The following is a 10,444-nucleotide window of genomic DNA, read 5'->3' on the forward strand; positions in this document are numbered from 1 at the left end:
GACATAAAATTCTGAATCACTTAAAAACTTTTCTGCTAAAAACCACCCACCTACCGGCTCCTGGGACCCTGGTGTTCTCCCTCCCCGCCCCCCCCCCTCCGGAAGGTTCCATGCTGTATCCATGTGGGAGTTTCTGATGCTCTTGCCGGAACTGGAATGTTCTCTTCCATGTTCTCTCACAGCTCAGTCCTGCTCATCTTTATTGAAAGTGAAATTTGAGTACAACATTTATTCCCTAAAAGGATGTGTGTGTTCTTCCCGTTTTTGAAATCATACACGGGAAATAACAAGGCTTATGGGGAAAACAAGGTTAAGAGCAAACCACTCAAAATCTATGTAGCGTTGCAACCCCAGCACTAACAAAAACAGCAACTCTTCCTGGAGTGGTGGACACACAAGACAATATACAGATGATGTGTTATAGAATTGTACACCTGAATCCTACATAACTTAACTAACCAATGCCACTCCAGTGTATTCAATACAAATTTTAAAGTAAAAGTAAAAAAAAAAAAAAAATTAAGCCCTGGCTGGTATAGCTCGGTGGATTGAGCTCGGTCCTGCGGTTTGATTCCCAGTCAGGGCACATGCCTGGGTTTCAGGCTAGTTCCCAGCAGGGGACTCACACATATCAAGCATACATTGATATTTCTCTCCTTCTCTCCTTCCCTTCCTCTCTAGAGATAAATAAATAAAATCTTTAAAAAATTAAGAGACACCAGGAATGCACTCATGCACAGAGGAGAAACCGTGTGAGGACACAGTGAGAAGATGGCCATTTACAAGCCATGGACAGAGGCCTCATAGGAAACCAAACCTGCCAACACCTTGACCTTGGACTTCTAGCCTCCAGAACTGTGAGGAAATACATTTCTGCTGTTTAAGCCACCTGGTCTGTGTATGTTGTTATGGCAGCCATGGCAGACTAATATAAACAGGTATTTATTGGAGCCCAATGCACACATAACAACGAGAGTCTCCTCACCTGGGCTGCAGTTATCTGAAGGCAGGACCTGAGCCTTATGTTTCTTTGTGTTCCCCTAGATTCTCAGTGATGTTTCCCTCACAGAACGGGACCTGAGCACGTGTGACTGCGCGCGCGCGCACACACACACACACACAAACAAACAAAAATCCAGCAACCACTCCAAAACAAGTATCAGCAAGAGTTTATGAGCCATGTTAAATTCCTAAGAAATATTACAATAAACATAAATATAGGACTTTAGCTTTATAAAAAAGATGGGTGTAATTGAGGAGGAGATTGGAGGGAGAGTTGTTCGAAGGTGCAGAGTTAGGAAGATAAGCACAAAATGTACAAATAAAAGGTGAATTTCCCTGCCCCAATTAGCCCTTCCAAGTTAGAGCTCATGGCCAAACCAATCCCAGAGAAAGAACTTGGGGTGAGTGGGCATCAGGCGTAGTACCATGTGCTCTCCACAACTCATAATCTGCTCTGCTCTGTGTTTTGCTTACAGCTGCTCTTGATAGTGCAAAATCTGAGGTGCTGAGAACAACTCCATGTGAACCAATACAACCACCCCAATTCACTAATATCCTTTCCTTGCCTAACAGTCATGAATGAGCTAGTCTGCTGCATATACCCTTGTTACAGAAACATGCTGGTAACAAAGCAGACTGTATTTACTTCTGTGCTCATAAAGAAGACTGCGTATACTTCATTCTATACATCTGTTACGCACTTACATGTACACCAGCGGTAGTTCAGGCACTGGCAATGCATCAGTGAACAAAGAGAAACACAAAACTCTTTACCCTCACGGATATGGATACTTGAACAGGGCATCACAGATGATTTGCATTGTTCTGTGGTATTACACGTTTCGTATGTATGCAACTTGAATTGATGCCTCATCTACATCCTAATCTCTTTGAGCACTAGAGTCGAGCCTTATGTCTTTGTAGCTTTCACAATGTCTAAGATAGTAAATACCTACTGGCATGTGTAAAGTAGGGAATTACACCCACTTATACCTTGTGCTATTGAATTCTCAGGGGAACCACTTGGGAAATCTAAAACTAAAGTTTTCTCGGCCTCTTTCCCTAGGGACCCACCAAGATGAGCCAGGATCATATATCAAGACCATGAAGAAGGAGGCCAGGGTCACCACTGAAAGGCATGACCTGCACCTGGACTATCACTTCCACACCAAAAAGCTCAAGTGCGAGGGGATAACCGTTATCCCCAGCAATATCCTCTGCAATAAGCAAGGCAGCTCTTTCCACATCTGATGAAGCAGATCCAGAAAGGCCCTGTGAGGGGTATTCTCATCAAGATGCAGGAAGAAGAGAGATAATTATGTTCCTGAGGTTTCAGCCCTGGATCAGGTGGTCATTGAAGTTGATGCTGACACTAAACAGATGCCGAAGCTTGGGGACTATGGCAGTCCGTCCTGCCTGCGGGTCCCTCAGCCTACAGTTGGAATAAATTTCAAAATACCACGTGGAGCCATTCGAATCTTTCTGCTGTGCCGTAATGTCAATAAGCCATGGAAAACCAGAAAAAAGAAAAGTTTTTTCAGAACCATGTCTGTTGTTATTTGGGTTAAAATCAAAGCAAGTGTCCCCGGATAGGATCGTTTGGATCTGAAGAATAGATTCATACACATACTAGGATGCAAGAAGTTAGAGATGGGAACAGGAGGGAAAGTAGAGAAGGGGAGAGAGGCTAACAGTTGTGGTTCAAGGAGAAAGTCCCTGGTATGTCCCCCAGAAAGGCGGGCCTGGGGAAAGAAGTGCAGTGACAGGAACTTTGGGATATTGCAAATGCTGCTTCAGCCACGTTTCCAAGAAGCACTTACTGTGAGGCCCAAGTGAAGGGGAAATTAAAGGGAACCTGCCAAGTTTGGTCAAATGACAAAGAGGCTTTGGAAGAATATGATTATGAGCCACAAGATAGGTCACAAGGTAAAACTACCCTGGGCCTGGCTAAAGTGTCGTGATTCTGAATTTGCTTGCCTGTGCGGATCACTCAATTCTCTCAACGTTACTCCCTACCTGGGGAACTTACATGAACAGGGCCCGACACTCTTCCTGTGGGAACGCTTTGTTATCCTATTCTGTGTGTGACTCTACTTGGAATTTAAATACAATAGAATATGTATTTATAATAGACACATTTGGCATTTTTCATGATTGTCAGCATACTGAACATTGATTAAATTAGCTTATTCATCTTCATAGAAACCTACCTCTCCAATCCACTATTGCCGCCCCTCATTTTGAGAGATGATATTTCCTTATACAGTGATCATAGAATTTCAGTGCTAGACAGAAACTTGGAAATCAATGTCTTTTTTTAAAAAATCACATAAAAATTAAGTGATTTAAACTGAGAATCTCTTCAGGGTAACTAGCAAAATTGCAATTCACCAACTTGGTCCTGCGAAAAATCAGTCTCTTACAATTGTCATTCTAGCCCTGGCTGGTGTGGCTCAGTGGTTGAGTGCCAGCCTGTGAACCAAAGGGCTGCAGGTTCAATTCCCAGTGAAGGCACATGCCTGGGTTGCAGGCCAGATCCCCAGTAGGGGGCAGGCAAAAGGCAACCATACACTGATGTTTCTCTCCATCTCTTTCTCCCTCCCTTCCCCTCTCTCTAAAAGTAAATAAATAAAATCTTTAAAAAATATATCATCTGCTTTTTTATTCCATGGACCTAATTGTACAAAGAAGCCATCTAAAATTATGACTCCATTTTCCTTGACAAGTATGGGTTGAGAAATGGCGATTTTGAGCACACAACCTTGAAGGGCTCTACTGATTCAAAAGGACCCTGTCTGTTAAAATCAGCATTCTGATCTCCGTGAGAAGGAAGCCATCTTTGGGGCCATGGAAGGGGCCTGGCTAAAGCCTCTCACAGACGGTGATGCCACATTTCTGTTTCTGCCTCCACCTGTCAGTTTTTAAGTCACGGGGGGAAAATGAAGCTGTAACTACAAAAGAAATTTCTCTGTTTTTACTGAAATCCCGTTACCACAGTGCAAGGCTGTCTGATGAATGAGGATCTGATAAATGCCTGCAACTGAGAACAGACATTACAAGCACCAATAGGCCCAGAGGGTTTTTCAGTAACCGCATAATGGGAGAGCAGTGGGACCAGGTCATACACGAAAGGCATGAGCTCATTTTCCCTCTCACATGTATTAAGCCCAACATCGACAATAGAACCAAGGAGAAACATGGCCCTCAAAATACACCTTTACTAAGTCACGAAGGAAATGAGCGTGCAGAACTTTGGGCATTTGCTCTCTCCTCTTAAAAACTGAGGGCTGTTGGCCACTTTTATCTTCCAGCCTCTGCCTCTTGGTCTTCCTTTCTTCCGTAAATGAAGCAACAGTTTTAATTTGCCACTAACTTGTAGTCTGCTTTTCTGCCTCTACGACTAGACTTCATGTGACTCTGGTTAAACTCAACCCAAGAAGGTGCTCCGTTCATTTCCTCCTATTATGTCACCACTACCATAAACAAATACCTCTGGCCTGCGTCCAAATGAGCTTACCTCTGAAGTGAGGTGGAAATTTCCATACAGTGAGCATGTTTTACTGCAGTATTACTTTGTAAGTTGCATGCAAATTCTGCAACATCTTAGCTGCTCGTAACCTGTAACTGGCATTCAATTCCCTGGATCTTTATTTACTCCAAATCTTCACCAGCAGACATTTTCCTGGATTACAAAACTTTCTCAGAAGAGATACAAAACACAAAGAAGCTTGGGGGATTAACTGTCTTAACGGTTCATGACAGGCATAAAACCACTCAGAAAAGGTGTGCTTCAGCCCTTTGTAACCACAGTGCTGTGCAGTCCGGTCCCTGACTTGTGCTTTCAGGAGCTTTATATCTTCTATTGTGAGTTATGTGCTGCTGTGAAACTCCCTAAAAGTCAAGGTTGTTTTACTATGACCCTCATTAGTACCTACAATAAAATTTGGAAATTACTCAGTATGACTCAATTGCAATGCTAAGATGAGAATCTGAGAACACGACTGCTTTTTTGCCCCCACTGTGAAGAGGACACTTGTTCCTAATCTATCTCAGACTAAAAAAATCCAATTTCCAATCTCAAAACCTTGCCTTTAAGGAGCTTCTGGGGTTTTTTTGCTTTTTGTTTTTTTTACTTTCTCTGCCAGTCCTCTTCTTGGAAACAAGGAGCACAAGCATGTTTGAGGTCTGTCCAAAAGGTATCCAGCCATGTCCTATGAAAAAGAGAGACATTTATTAATGAAGATTCAAGATACAGGAAACATTGTACAGAGGACAATGACACCTCAGTCCCCTTCAAAATAGGCACCTTGGGACCTTACACAGTTCTCCCAATCACCATCAGCTGCCCTGTCATAGTTTCCTGAATCTCATCAATGGTCTGAAATCTCTTCCCTTTTAAAGGTGATTTTTGTTTTGGGAAAATCCAGAAGGCATAGGGAACCAAATCTGGACTGTAGTAGGGCAGAGGCACCTGGGTAATTTGATGTTTCTCAAAAAAACTCTGCACTAGACATGATGCATAAGCAGGCATGTTGTCATGATGAAGCTGCCAATCACCAGTTGCCCTTAGCTGCAGCCTTCTGAATGATCCAAATAGTTTCTGCAGAGGAGTGTTCAAGCTTAATGTAAAACTTCATCCAGATTCGTTGCTCTGCTCTCGCGGTCATTTTGAGATGGCCACACCCGCAGGGAAAAGTCGTCATCGTGCTCCAGTCCACTCTCCTTGGCTGCCAGGTTGCATCAGTGTTGCGTGAACTATTTTCATATTAACAATGGCTCAACTTTTTCTGGACAGATCTCATATATTTGTAAAACTACCAATTCTCAGGCACCCTATTTTCACATAGTGCTAGAATTATTTTCTATTAATAATAAAAATATTGAATATTATTAATTATTCTGTCTACTTCCAAAGGGCTCTGTGGTGACTTGTTATCTAAAATAACAGAAAAAGGTCCTGGCTGGTGTGGCTCAGTGGATTGAGCACCGACCTGCAAACCAAAGGGTCGCCAGTTCAATGCCGAGTCAGGGCACAAGCCTGGGTGGCAGGCCAGGTCGCCAGTGAGGGGTGTGCAAGAGGCAACCACACATTGATATTTCTCTCTGTCTCTTTTTCCTTCCCTTCCCCTCTCTGTAAAAATAAATAAATAAAATCTTAAAAAAATAAAATAGCAGATGGTAAGAGATCCTTGTACCAGGGCCCTGGTTTATCAGCTCTGAGCATTAATTTAGCCAAGGTAATGAATGACATACAATGAATAATACAGTTCTTACGATCTGGTAAAAGAATCATAGTTGTTATTCAACTTAGGCAAACTTTTTCCTGGCACCAACTTCTAAGAGAAATCGAATTGTGGAAATTCTTACACAAGAAACACTGGACATTCTAGACTTCTAGGTACAGCATCTTCACTGAGGGGCAGCAATAAACTCTCGCCCTGTAGAGCACAGAGAGTACAAAGCGAACAACAGATGACAGAATTATCTATGTTACCAGCATAGCTGAAACTGCGTTATCTGAATGTAACTTCCACCTAGATTCTAGGGCCCAGGGGATATTCTCTGTGCCCTCAATTTAAAAAAGGAGAAAAATAAAGGAGCCTTTTCTTAAGCAAATTTTACCAAAAATAAATTTTAAAAAGCCATTTCTTCATTGACTTCAAAAACCTTTCTCAATTTTAAATCTTCTTTTATCTTACACAGAACTCATTTGACAACTATGACCTATGTTCATGTCAGAACAATTTTGGGAAGGTTTTCAATGGAAACAAGAATTAAGGACAATGCCAATCTACAGAGTTAAAATCAGTTCTAGCTTTTCTCCCAACAGAATGGCATTGTGCTATGCTAGTTATGCAAAATAACATTCAATCACTTTTTATATCAGCTAGATGAGAATAATATAAGCCATGAAATTAAAATAAACCATAAAACTAGTTTTTAGAGTTGAAGAGTGATTTCTTTAAATATTCTGTCACATTTTGCTGGCAGACAACTGCCTTAAAAATAGTTATATAAAAAAATTGTCACATAAGTGCTTCTTTAATTTTCTGAGTGTCATGAGGAAAAATGTCTGCCTTCCTGAACTCAGCCCCTCTGCCACCTCTGGTGTGGTTCATACCCACCAGACATAGGATGGGGGGGCCTCTGGGTTCCTAGAGACGGCACACAAATTCCACTTCTGCCAGTACTAGTCACTAAATAATTTAAGACAAGTCAGTGAACCTCTCCAAACTTTAGTTTTTTCACCTTTCGATGATGATAATACTACCTATCATGTGCAGTTATGATGACTTTTACATGATTGTTATTACAGTGTATGCTAAGGTCTCCACTATAATGCCCAACCTATTATAGGTGCTCAGTAAATATTTATTCCCTCCCTTTGACATCCATATTCCTGCAAAAAGAATTTTTTCCCAGTTCAAAAAGACCACTCTTCCAATTTGCCAATTGCTTTGCTTTCCTACACTTAAAAAAAGAGAGAGAGAATCGAAACAAGGAGATATAGGCATAAGGACAGACATGTAGATAAGTGGAATAAAATTCAAAGTCCAGAAATACACTGTCACATTTATAGCCAACTGATATTGAACAAGGTGGCAAGACATTTCAATGCAGAAAGAATAGTCTTTTTAGCAAATGGTGCTGGGACAAGTGGACATGCACATGCAAACAATTAATATGAACCCCTACCTCACACCATGAAAAAAATTACTAGTTCAAAATGGGTCATAGACCTAAATGTAAGAGCTAAAAGTATTAAACTCCTAGAAGATAACACAGGAGTAAATCTTCAAAACTTTGCGTTAGACAATAATTCCTTAGGTATGGCACAAAAATCACAAGTAACTCCCTCAGAAAAACCCCCAAAACCAGGACTGTATTTCATAAGAACTAAAAACCTTTGTGTGACAAGGGAACACCATTAATAAAGTGGGAAAAGAAAAACCATAGAATGAGTTTAAATAGTTGCAAAACATACCCAACAAAGGACTTATATCCAGAACATACAAAGAATTCTTATAAGTCAATAAGAAAAAGACAAGCCAACTAAAAAATGGGTAAGAAATCGGAATAGATATTTTTTCCAAAGAATTATTCAGATGGTCAATAAGCACCTGAAAAGATGCTCAACATCATTAGTTAGCAGGGAAATACAAATGAAAACCACACTTCACGTATCAGTCTGAAAAAAATAAAGAAGACAGATAATAACAAGTGTTGATAAGAATGTGGAGAAACTGAAACCTTCATGCATTGCTTACAGGATTGTAAATGGTGCAGAAATCTTGAGAAAATTTAATATTTTCTCAAAAGGCGAAACATAGAGTTACCATATGCCCCAGAAATTCCTCTCTTGATGTTTGCTAAAGAGAAATAGAAAGCCATCTATACAAAAATCCATACACAAATGTTTAAGCAGTATTCTTCAAAATGGCCCAAACATGAAAACCCATATACCCACCGACTGATGAATGTACAAGCAAAAAGTTATATATATATTTATTTTACTATTCATGTATATTCATATAATGACTGAAAAGCCATAAAAATAAAGTACTGATTCGTGCTGTAATATTGGAACTCTGAAATGTTATACTAAATGAAAGAAGTCAGTACCAAAAAACTGTATGTTGTATGTATGATTCTGTTTATAAAACTGTCTAAAATACGCAAACCTCTCAACACAGAAAATAGATTTCCAGTTGCCTAGGGCTGGAGTGGAGGTTGGGGGTAGAAGGAAGTGAGGGGTGACTGATGATGGTCATGATTTCCTTTTGGGAGTGACAGAAATATTCTAAAATTCGACTGTGGTGATGGTATTCACTCTTATATGCTCAAACCACTGAAATGTATACTTGAAATGAATGATTTTATGGCATGTGAAATATATCCCAATTTAAAAAAAGAAAAAACATGATAAGAGAAATGGTTGTGTTATCAACAGGTAGGAAGAATTTGGGTAAACATTTGCTGCGTAAGAGGAATAGAAAGATGACTAGCCTGGACTCCATACTCAAAAGGCCTAAAATCTAAGGAACAGATGTAGTTCGATGAAGATCAATGCATATTGTGATTGTCAGTGGGGTCAGAATTAAGTAAGTAGCTGTAATATGTTGTATTCATCTAACACATGATGCTGAGCACTGTACTAAGCTTAGGGACATGAAATTTGCCTGTCCCGGGCCCCTATGGGCACCCAGGCTTTGGAGAGAAGGATCCAGGTAAAAGCACTGGGCTGAAAATAAGAGCAGATGCCATTGGAGCCCATCAGCACCGAAAACAAGCAGTGGAAGGAAAAGATGTGAGAGAAGGTTCTCTGGGAGGTATGACACTGTTTTCAAGGACAGGTGAGGATTCCCAAGGCACAAGGTAGGAAACAGTTCACTCAGACAAAGGAGACTGAGGGCTCAGTCTCTACACACAGAGGCCCCAGAAGCACCAGAGACCACACAGTGGAACACACAAAGAGGAAAAGTGAGAAGGGATTGACTGCGGGCAGGGGTAGATATTAGTGGGACTCCCAAAGGTCCCGTGAAGTTTCATCCGAGGTCCCCAGGAAGCCATGGAAAGTTTTAAATTTCAGGAATGATCAGCTCTTTGGAAAGGTTGCTCTGGCTGCTATGTGAGGAAAAGCACTGGATGAGAGCAAGAGCAGGAGTGGAGAGAGCTGTCTCCTGGGAGCATGTGGAGGAGACCCTTGATTGCTAGTGATGGTCGGCTTGCAGCACCAACAGGGTGGTCAGGGAAGGAAAGGAAGTCAAAAGGGACCCTCAGCTTGCTAGGCTGGGTAACACAAGGCAGGCTGTGCCAGCCACAGAGGCAGTGAATGAACATGGTACCAGGGGCCAGATTCCTGTTGGGGCATGGTGACCACCCCTCAGGTGAGTGGGAAGGGCCGTAGGCCACAGAGCTGCTAAACTGGAGCTTCCCTCCTGGACACCATGAAAACCAGTGTCAAAACCTGCCTTTTGCCACAAGATTGTGCAGTTGGGGCCAGTTATATCTTCCTTGTTATCCAAGCCAAGGACAGGCCCTTAGAAAACAAAAGGTGCCAACTTCTATCACAGTCACTCAAACTACACCAACATTAGTGCTCATAAATCCTGGCATACTGAATTCATTTTCCAGCCAAATGAAAAATGTCGGCCTGAACAGGCTTTGGAAAGAACTGTATGATCCAGGTGCTGATGGAGGCTGGGAGCCTCTCTTTAGAAGTTTATCCGGGTTGGGCTGAATCAAATATCATTGTCACTTATTATGAGGACATGCGAAATGCACCAGTGATTTGAATCAGTATTCCTGTTAGGCATCACTTTATTAGCTACTTCAACAACTTAATAACAAATAGAAGGAGATTTTACCTTCTTCTGAGTCATTCTTTTGCAGTTATACAAAACACTACTTTGGAAAGCTTCATAACTTTGTAAACCAGATA

Source organism: Sturnira hondurensis, unplaced genomic scaffold (assembly GCF_014824575.4).
Source record: "Sturnira hondurensis isolate 20B ecotype Veracruz unplaced genomic scaffold, ASM1482457v3 Scaffold0021354, whole genome shotgun sequence".
Taxonomy (NCBI): domain Eukaryota; kingdom Metazoa; phylum Chordata; class Mammalia; order Chiroptera; family Phyllostomidae; genus Sturnira; species Sturnira hondurensis.